The sequence below is a fragment of the Vombatus ursinus genome, unplaced genomic scaffold (genome assembly GCF_900497805.2).
Source record: "Vombatus ursinus unplaced genomic scaffold, bare-nosed wombat genome assembly UNPS02009205.1, whole genome shotgun sequence".
NCBI classification, from domain to species: Eukaryota; Metazoa; Chordata; class Mammalia; order Diprotodontia; family Vombatidae; genus Vombatus; species Vombatus ursinus.
This window is the reverse complement of record NW_020948983.1, coordinates 53,425,154-53,436,664: the sequence shown is the minus strand read 5'-3', so window position 1 is coordinate 53,436,664 and position 11,511 is coordinate 53,425,154.

Here is an 11,511-nt window from a genome sequence, read left to right as displayed (position 1 = left end):
AAAATGACAATTTTTGCAGTTATTTAAATTGTTGTTATTAAACATGTGTCCCAATTCTAAAAAGATAATATCCATGAATATCTGAACTTATAAAACAGAGACTGATGATTCTCATTTGAAAAAGCTTTGCTTTTATAAAAGGATTCCCAGCAGGGTTCATTTAGTAAGCCCTCTTCTAACCCATCCCATCAGGTGAATTTTAAAATTTGTTCAATTCACTAGTGCAGTTTTTTGACAGGTTTTCAGGAACACTTTTTTTTTCAGAAATAGAAATATAGCTGTATCATTATTATTTCATGATTCATTTTTTCAGGCAGCAATCCTTGAATATGTACTATTTTCATTTTATAGGGCAACTGTTTTGATCTTTGTTGAAAATAAACCCAGAATTAGGAGGCATCTAAAGAAATGATTTGGTGCCAATTTGAAGGGGGTAAAAAACCATTCCTTATTAAACAATGCACAGACTTTCCTTGCCACTGAAAATGCTGGTGAAAACTCAAAATGAGAAGCATTCAGGCACATAATGTTCTCCACTATAATGAAATCAGCCAGTCACTCTTTCCTCTGGAAGAAAAAAAAAAAGCTGAAGTGGGGGAGGAGAGCTAATGAGCTCAATAATGTGCATGCTAAAAAGAAAAATTAACCAGTCCCACTTCACTTGTTTTCTGATGTTTTTTGGCTTTCATCTGCCTTTCAGAGTCTGAATCCAGTGCTGCTCACTCCCTCCCTTCCTTCCCTGATAGTCTTTCAATTAGTCATAATTGTGTGTTATAAGCTTGTACATTACATATGCACTTTCATGGAGAGATATTGCTTACTATCAACAATTATTGTCTGTCTATATGAGTGTGGCTAGAGTTAGGGTGAATTCAGAGAAGCCCACTGACTACCGATTGTGTGCTTCCTCCCATGTTAAAGTATTCGGTTGGGACTGGGTAAAAATAGAGAGTGATTTACAGGTCAAGAAATCATAGTGTAATGATTTGTGAATTGTATAGTATGGGATCAGGAGGCAGATTATATAGTACAGACTCTAATTACTGCTGGACGAGTTTAGAGAGGGGAGATATCTTTGCCTGTGTGGGCTAGAAAACAGGCAGCATCATAGAACAAGTGGGACTTGGAGCCAAACCTAAAAGTAAGATCTCTTTGAAACAAAGGCCCATCTTTTAAATAATCTCCTCCCAGGGAGGTTGTCTGGCTATGGATCATGGAATGACAAAGTCTCCAAAGAATTTAAATTGAAGGTTATCCAAAGGGCAATTGAGAGGCACCTAGTGGATGTGAGTAGGCAGCCATACATTACCAACCAAGAAATGTGAAGATGTAGAATAAAGGGCATCATCAGAGATATCAATGATCAGAAAAGACAGCTTTTGATGTCATATGAATGAGGATGACACACAGCTTGCATACTCACTTGGTATGCATTGCAATATCACAAGATGAAAGAAAGTCTCTGGCTTTGGTTGGATGGCTTCCCTACAGAGGATGGGATGACATTGGCAAGAATCCCACAAGATGAGGGCATGCATGACTCAAACAAGTATGTACAAACAAGCTATATACAGAATTAATAGGAAATAATTAACAGAGAGAAGGCACTACAATTAAGAAGGGTTGGAAAAGGCTTCCTATGGAAGTTGAGATTTTAGTTGGAGCTTGAAGAAGCTAGGGAAACCAGGAGGCAGAGATGAGGAGGGAGAGCATTTTCAGGCATGGAGGACAGCCAGGAAAAATGCTCAGAATAGAGAACCGGACTGTCTCGTTCAAGGAACAGCAAGGAGGCCAATGGCACTGTATCAAAGAGCATGTGGTCAGTTTGACCCCAAGTCCAGTGCTTTTTTCCACAGCATCTTGCTTCTTCCTCAAAAAAATGACTTTCTAGCCCAAATCTCTGTCATGCCTGATACCTAACGTATGAAGCACTATTTTGTCTTTTCCTCTTCTGGTTCTTTCTAGTTGGACAGCTCCTTCGGCAAAAGAAATCAGTCCTGGAATGGAAGGATGCTATACAATTCTCCTAAAGAGTGTCAAAAACTGAACAGTATCTTCTGTGGGGTGGCAGCCTTTTTTTGACTAAAAAATTCAGGAGCTAAAGGGCTTATGGGAGAGTGCAAATAGTAAAGTAAAACAAACAATCAGATCTGCCATGGCGAGATTCTTATGAGGCTTGAAGGAGCAGAAGCTAATTTTTAAGTGGGAAAGGTAGGAGGAGGCAGCAAGTATTTAGCTCTTTAATGAGGTTCCCTAGAAGAATTACTTTTAAAATTTTACTGAAACTTTTTTTTTAGATCATAGTGATTTTCTCAAATATCTCTTCCTTTCCTTTGTTTATTTGTCCTTTTTTTTTTTCCTCAAGAGTCAACCAGTCAGTCTATAAGAATTTATTTAGCATTTACCCTGAGCCAGGCATTGCATTAAGCACTGGGGATACTGAGAAAGGCAAAAAATAGATCCTGCCCTCAAGGAGCTCACATTATAATGGGGGAGACAATTTACAAACAACAATGTACATACAAAATATATATACATAGATAGAAGTTAGGTAATCACAGAGGAAAGGCAAGGACATTAAGGGGCATTGGGAAAGGCTTAATGCAGAAGGGAGACATTGAGCTGAGGCCTGAAGAAAGCCAGGAGGTGGAGGTAAGGAGGGAGAGCATTCCAACTATGTTGAACAGCTAGTGAGAATGTACCGAATCAGGAGGTACCATGCCTTGTTCAAGAAAAGAATGTACAGAGTACATGGAGGGGAATAAAGTGTGAGAAGACTGGAAAGGTAGTAAGGGGCTAGGTTGTGAGGGGCTTTAAGGGTTAAAGAGAGATTTTTGATCCTGGAGCTAATACTGGAATTTATCAAATGGGGGAGAGTGAAATTGATCAGATCAATACTTTAGGAAGATCCCTTTGGCGGCTAAGTGAGGGGGATGGAGTGGGAGAAGACTTGAAATAGAAGGCTATTGCAATAGTCTGGGAGGTGATGTGATGAGAGTCTGCACCAGGATGGTGGTAGTGTCAGAGGAGAGAAGGCAGTGTACATGAAAGATGCCCTGACAATAGAATCAAAAGGACTTGGAAACAGATTAGATATGGTGGGGAGAGGGGATGAGAGAGAGAGGAGTTTAGGATGATACTTAGATGGTTAGAGCATGTGACTGGCAGTACCTTTCACAGTAATAAGGAAGTTTGAAAAAGGGAAAGTTTGGGAAGAAAAGATAGATTCCATTTTGGATATGTTGAGTTTATGATATTCATTTCAAAGTGACCAAGGAGATGCAAGACTGGAGGCCAGGAGAGAGCTTAGGGTTGGATAAACAGATCTGAGAATCATATGAAATGAATCAATGGGAGCTAATGAGATTACTAAATAAAACAGTATAGAGGAGAAGAGAAGAGGGCTCAGGCTGGACCTTTGGGGGACACCCACAGCTAGTGGTCAAGACCCAGATGAAGATCCAGCAAAGGAGACTGAGAAGGAGCACTCAGACAGATAGAAACAGAACCAAGAGAAAGCAGTATCAAGAAAATTGAAAGAGAAAAGAGTTTCAAGGACAGGAGGGTGATTAACAAAGCAAAATCTGACAGTTCATGGAGACAGATGAATTTCTTCAACTGTTTTCCTATATGAAACTGAGCAAGTCACTAATTTCTGTAAGCTTTAGTTTCCTCATCTATAAAATAACCTCTAAGCTCTCTTCTATTTCCTATTCAATCCTATCAAAATGCTAGCAGCTCATAAAGGATTTTCTTATTTACGTTTTTGTTAGTTAATGAAAACTTGCTTGAATTGTAATTTACATTTTAGTGTGCTTTACTAAAAACTGACAAAGCTTCATTTCTTTTGAGATATTCTATAATCCAAACTTTTCACTCTGGTGGACTTGAACTTTCTTCCATCTTTTCCTCTCCTCCCCCATTATTTTGGGCAAATGAGATTTTATGGTATTTTGTATACTTTTCACAGTGTAACTCCAAACTGCATTTACTGCATTTTATGAACATTATTTAGAAGAAGTGCTGGTTTGATGCTGACATGGGAAGAAGTTGACCAGATCCACTTATTAATATATTCTTTCAATAAATATTTCAATTCCTACCTTATACAAGGCTATGCTAGGCATTCTGAGGGATAAAAAGATTTAATTAAACAACAGTGATTAAAAATGTGGTCTCACTCATACACCTGAGTACTAATCAATTAACCAAATCATTTATTATTAACCAATCAATTAACCAAAAGCACTTAATAAGCATGTAAATGGCCCAGTGGATAGAATGCCAGACCTGGAGTCAGGAAGACTCATCTTCCTGAGTTCAAATCCAGCCTCAGACACTATGTGACCCTGGGCAAGTCACTTAACCTTGTTTGCTTCAGTTTCCTCATCCGTAAAATGAGCTGGAGAAGGGAATGGTAAACCACTCCAGTATTTCTGCCAAGAAAATTCCAAATGGGGTCACAGAGAGTCAGAGAAGACTGAAAAAACAAATGACAAAACACTGTAAGACACTCTGTTCTGACTACATACAAACACAAAAAGGAAACAGTTAATGAGCTTGCTTTCTACTGATTAGAGAGACAATGTGTACACCGATAAGTAAAAATAAAATATATGTAAATTTATTCAGATGAATTTAAAGAGGGAGCATGTACTAACTAATGGGGAAATTGTCAGGAACTGATCCTGTAGGAACTGCTACTTAAGAGAGCTTGTGAAGGAAGCAACCTAGTCTACAGGTGGAGGAGACAGGTGGAGGGTTAATAACGGCCATGGAGGTGGAAGATGGGAAGTTATATATGGGGAATAGTTAATAGACCAATTTAATGAAAATAGAAGGGAAGTGTGTATGAAGGGAAGTAATATAAAATAAGAATGGAAAGGTAAATGGGAGTCTTAAATACCAGGCTGAAGACTTTGTAAAGGCATTAGGGAACCCCTGAAGATTTTTGTGTATCTCATAGCTAGGTAGCTACACAAAGTAGATTTTTTTTTTTGCACAGCTAATAGCTAAACAAGTGCCATGGTTAAATCTGTGCCTTAGGAATATCAGTTTGGCATTTATTTTAAGGATGAGTTGGAAAAGGGAAAAACTGGAAGCAGGGAGACCAATTAGGAGGTTCTTGTGATTATCCAGGAGAGAAGGGGAGAACCCAGAATAGAGGTCATTGAGTAGAAAGCTGGAGATTTGAGAGGATGTTGTGGAAGTAAAAATTGAAAAGACTTCCCAACTGACTAGATATGGGAGTTGAGGAAGAGTGAGGAGTTGAAGATGTCCTGGAGGTGGTGAACCTAGGTGCTTGGAAGAATGATGGTGCCCTTAACAGAAATGAGGAAATTCAGGAAAAGTATGGATTTTGGGGGATTTTGGACATTTAAAATTTGAGATGCCTATAAGCACATGTAGAGAGAAACGTCACTAGATGCTGAACTGGAACTCAGGAGAAAGATGAGAATTGGATACATAGACCTCAGAGTCGCCTACATACAGTTAATAACTGAAACCGTGTAAGCTCATTAGGACACCAAGAGGGAATCACAGAGGAAAGAGTAGAGGTCCCAGGACAGAAACTTGATGTCCATCTATATTTAGGCATCAGGATATGACTGATGTTCTAGCAAAGAAGACTTGAGGGGGAGAGGTCAGACAGGTAAGAGGAAAGTCTGAAGAAAATCTGGAGTATCCTGAAAAAAACAGAAATGAGACAGTATCAAGGAGGAGAAAGTGTTTAACAGTGTCAAATACTACCAAAAGGTTGAAGAAAAGGAGGACTGAGAAAAGGGTATTGGATTTGGCAATTAAGAGATCATTGGTAACTTTGGAGAGAGCAGTTTCGGTTGAGTGAAAAGGTCAGAAGCTAGATTATGAAGAGCTGAAAAGTAAGAGTGAAGGAAATGGATTCAACAAATGTAGGGTTTTTTTTTTTTAAGGAGTTCGGCTGTAAAAGAGACGTAAGATGATAACTTGAGGAGATGGCGGGGTCTTGTGAGAGTACTTTTAAATTTCTTTCCTTCTTTTTTTGGGGGGGTGGAGGAGGGGAGGTAATTGGGGTATAGTGATTTGCCCAGGGTCACACAGATAGTAAGTATTTGAGGTCATATTTGAACTCAGTTCCTCCTGATTCCAGGGCTGGTGTTCTATCCACTGTGCCATCTAACAGCCCCCAAATTTCCTTCTTTTTTAATATTTATTTTATTTTTAATTTATAGAATTAAACAAGTACTTCCGTAACATAGTACAATAAGAAGATGATTGCCCATGAAACTGCAAAACGTTTGTAAAGAATGTTTGTAGGCAGCAGCAAAGGGGTCAGTAGATTATGGAGAGGTGGAAGATCAGGTAGAGAGGAGGGATGATTGTGAGGATAATCTTCTGGTGAAGATGGGAGAAAAATAGGATCAAGGGTGTACATAGCGGTATTAGCTCTGGTAAGGAGAGGGGCTACCTCTTTATCAGATACTGGAATAAAGGAAGAGAGGACGTGAAATAATAGAAAGGAATTGTGAGATGTAGAGAAGGGGAGAAGAGGGATTCAAGTGAATGGTTTCTATTCTTCAGTAAAGTAAGAGTCAAGGTACTCAGATATGGAAGTGTGGGAAAGAGGGAGATATGGGGAGGCTTGAGAAGGGAGGAGAAATTTGGGAGCAGTCACTATGGAAAATGAAATGGAGAGTTCTTAGGGGAGAGTAAAAATATTAACTGTCTTAAATTACTCAACAAATGAGAACATTCATCTATAGTTCTTGGCCCTTGTATCTCTCTAAGATATTACTATTGACTCAGCAGTTGTTAAAGGTCGCAGCACCATTAAGGTAGAAGGTTCTGCCTGTAGCCCCTCTTCTCCACCCCCCCCCCAACCCCCAACCTTCAGTACTACATCACCAAATACATTTTGGACATTTTGAATAGGATGTCCCAGGGATATTTCAAACTGGACATGTCCAAAACTGAACCCCATTACCTTTCCCCTCCAAACCCTCTACTCTTCCAAACTTGCCTATTGCTGCTGAAGGCACCGCCATCCTTCCATCCTTCCTTCCAGTCTTCCAGATTCAGAGCCTTAAGCATTATCCTCATCTCCTCTCTCTCAGTCCCACATGTCTAATCAGTTACCAGTCTTGCCATTTTAATTTCCACAACCCCTTCTTTCAAATTACACAGCTACCCTCTTTAGGCCCTCATTGCCTCTTTCCCAGAGAATCTGAACAACTTCCCAATTACCTTTGCTTTAAGTCTTTCCCCATCCTAATCTATTCTCACATTGATGCCAAAGTGATTTTTCTTAAGCACAGATCTGTCATCTTCCTACTCAATCAACTCTTCTGACTCCTTATTGCATCCAGGATAAAATATAAATTCCTCAGTTTAACTTTCAAAACCCTTCATAAGCTAGCCCCAACCCATCTTTCCAGGTTCATTATACATTATCGCCCTATGATGCAGTCAAACTGGCCTTCTTTCTATTACCCATGATACTTTGCCTCCTGTTTCTGTGACTTTGGCCTGGAATGCCTCCTCACCTCCACCTCATAGAATCCCTCTCTTGAATTATTTCTAGATACAGAAGGAAGCCACCTTCTACATAAAGTCTTTCTAATCTTCCTAACTCTTAGTGTGCTCTTTGCCAAACTACCTTGTATTTATTGTGTATGTATATATACTTATATATGTATATATGTGTTCCATTATAATTTAAGTAGGGATTGTTTCATTCTTTGTATCTTCAATACCTGGGATAGTGTTTGCACAGAGTAGGTGCTGAATAAATACTTGTTGGTCAATTGTACCTTCAAGTACCTGGGTCTGCTTGAGATTTAACCTTAAGTTTATTTTCATCCAAATGTGCATCTCCTCTTCCTGAGGTTTCTGAGAAGGGAATGTTGCACATTGACTGTCAGGGTGGATAAACGAGGCTATTCATACCCTGGGACAAATCAATCATTTTAAGGGGACTGGGAGAGTTGTGACAATGGCACCTAGTGCAACATCATGCACTTTATCATGCACCTAAAACTTGAGAGTTGAATGACTAAATGAATCTCTCGTTGAGGGTTGGATTAAAAAGAACCCCATCACAAGACAGAGGAAGCAGCAGTAACTGAGAAGCAAAATTACAAATTGTTTTTTTTTTTAATCAGATGTTAGTCTGTTTCATTCAGTTGGGATTAGGCTGCATGTGATAACCCCACTTTGTCAATTCTGTTTACTCTTGGCAGTTTTGGCAAGGAGCAGAGTCACAGGGCTTTTGATTGAACTGTGTGTATATCAGCTGGATTCCCAAGGTCAGCCCAAGTTTGTCTTTTGATAACAGCCTAAGGCATTATATTTGTAAGAACCCTTCTACTGCAGAATGGGCATTAGATTGAGGGCATTCATCCAGCACAAGAGACTGTAATGGAGTTCCAGACTTTTTTCCTTTTTCCTAATAGCAAAAAATTATAATCAAAATCAGATCAGTGGATGAAAGAACACTGTGTGGCTGTAGATGGCCTCTTTCATTCAGCAGACCAAATCCTCTCTTCCTATTGCAGTCAAGCTGTTTTTGTAATAAGTAGTTAGAGGGCTACAAGTTCCCTGAAGTAAGTTATATCACTCAATGAGGATAACAAGAAGGTATCTCAATTGTAATGGATGAGATTAAAGAACTGCAGAAATGCTCCCCATGGTGACCTAGTTCAAGATAAGGTTTATAAATGTGCTGCTGACTAGATACTATATAAATGTAAGCATAGAGGGCTGCAGAGTCTCCAGAAAGGAGCTAGAGAGTAAAAATTTATCAGTTGATCCCTCACTGTCTGAGAGAGAGAAAGAGAGACACACACACACACACACACACACACACAGAGTATCTGGTCCACTCCAGATACTGGAGTAAGATGTACAGAAGGCACCACTGGGAGGAAGAAGTTACTGTGAAGAGACTGGAAATGACTGCAGAAAGTAGTGATGCTTAGCCTAAATGAGATAAGGTTAAGGGAGCATCTAGTTCACCTGAAGGTTTGTCATGTAGAAGAAAGGAGGGTTGTTCTGTGTTCTCCAAACTGGAAACAATGGGTGGAAGCCGCAGCAAGGCAGATTTACTAACAATAGCAAACATTTATATAGTGCTTTAAAGTATGCCAAGTGCCCTAAATAAATTATTTCATTTAAACCTCAAAACAACCCTGGGAGTAGGTATTTTTGTATTATTATCCTCATTTTACAATTCAGGAAACTGAGGCTTGGTCACACAGCTAGTAAATGTAAAAGGCAGGACTAGAGTTCCAGTCCATTGGACTTTAAGTTAGTACTATATCCAATCTATTACATAGCCTCTCAGAGGGATTTCAGGGATGACCAAAGAATTGGGCTATAGATCCAAAGATACCACGGAGGAAATTCTTGCATTGGTAAGAAGGTGACTTCTAAGATGTCTCTTAAGTCTAAAATTCTATCAAAATAGTTCTTTTTTTAAAAAATCAATCAATCACCCAATTAACTTTATGATTAATTATTTGATTTCCTAGGTACCTTGATACTAGAAAGGGCTGCTCTGGATTACAGAAACAAGCATTCTGATCGTTAGAAAGGCATAATCTTTATTTTAAATTCATAGATTAGCATTCTGATTTGCTCATCATTTTCTTGTGAATTTGGTTGACTATAACCAATTACTCATGGGTTGTATTTCTACATTGCCAATCCTAAAAATTGAATTTGGGGAAGAATGTTTTGGCAGCAGTGCAGGCAGCTAGGTGGCAAAAGTGGATAGAATCAAGGACACTCATCTTCCTGAGTTCAAATCTGGCCTCAGATACCTACTAGCTGTGTGACCCTGGGCAAGTCACTTAACCCTGTCTGTCTCAGTTTTCTCATCTGTAAAATGAGCTGGAGAAGGAAATGGCAAACCCCTCCAGAATCGTTGCCAAGAAAACCCCAAATGGGGTCACAGAGAGTCAGGACTAAAAAAACGACTGAACATCAGTGGAAGACAGATTATTCAAGGAAGAGGTGACTGAAAGTAGGAAGACCAATTAGGAGGCTGCTGAAGTAGTCCATGCAAAGGTAGCAAAGGCCTTTTGAGTGGAGAGAAGACAGGAGAGGAGGCAGTGCTTAGCACAGTGCCTGGTACTTAAAAGGTGTCAACCAATTTTTATTGACTAGCTAATGTGAGACTTGCTAAATTCTAAAACTCTATGCTTAGTAAGAATGATGTTTGTGGCTCTGAGTATACCCTTCTCTTGACAAGTATACAAGTAGAAGATAAAGGAACTTGTAGTGTCCAAGAAGAGAAGATCGGGAATGGTTAGATAGCCAGGAGGAGAGCAGTATCATTGAAGCCCAGGGAGGAGAGAATATATAGGAAGGGAGAGTGATCAACACAGTTCAACTGCAGAAAAGTCAAAGAAAAAAAATAAATCATAAATTCAGGCTAGAATGGACATAAGAAGTCATCTGGTCCAACCCCCTCATTTTACAGATGAAACTGAGAGAGGTTAAATGGCCTGTCCAAAGTCATACAGATGGTAAATGTCAGAGAGAGAATTTGAATACAGGCCCTTGTGATTCCAGCTTCACTGTGCTAGTCTTTCCATTGTACCATGATGGATGAAAACTGAGGGAAAACTCATGGGGTTTGACAATTAAGGGGCCATAAGAGACCTTGGAGAAACCAGGCTAGGAAATGGGTACTGGCTAAAAGGAAAAGGTACAGAGCACACAACTTGCATGCTTTCTCTATTATGTGCCACCCTCCTCTTACTTTTTTATGAGTCTGCAAGAGGGGAGTGAATAGGGTACTGGAGCTCTGGGTTCTGTTGAGGTTCTGTTTTAGTGCTGATGAATACTACCAAAAATAGTTTTGTAATAGCCATTTTTTATTTTTACCAGACCTATTATTTTATTGATGTAGGGAGTGTCGGGTTAGTAATTCCTTCTCTCAATGAAGATTGGCATCTGTTCTGCACCTTATAGTCCTAGAGAGTTGACTGGGGCAGAAAAAGGATAACTGACTTGCTCAGGGTCATGCCACTTTTAGAATATTTTGAGTCTTCAGTGTGGTTATAGTCTACCATCTGGGAAGCAAGTTTCTAATGCCATCAGTATTTAAACTAAAGTTGAAATTGAGCATATTGAGCATGGGACCCTGGCCAATCAAGGAAGCTGACATTAGTGGTGATGGCGTAGTAGAGGGGAGATGAGTGGAACTTGTTATATTGCTAAACTGGTTGGCTTTTCTCAGCTTTCATCATCTTTGACCTCTGGAGCTTCTGATATTCAACCATTCCCTCCTCCAGAAACTCTCTTCTCCTTTGGCTTCTTTCTTTTTCTCCTCTCTCTCTCCTCTTTCTTCCTTTCTCCCCTGCTCTCTTCCCTCTCTCTTTTCTTTTTCTCTCCTCTCTCTCTCTCTCTCTCTCTGTCTCTGTCTCTGTCTCTCTCTCTTTCCCTCCCTCCCTCCCTCCTGGTCTTTGTTTTCACATTATCTCCTCAGTGGGTCCTGATTTCCTTGAAAGCAAGGCCTATTTTACC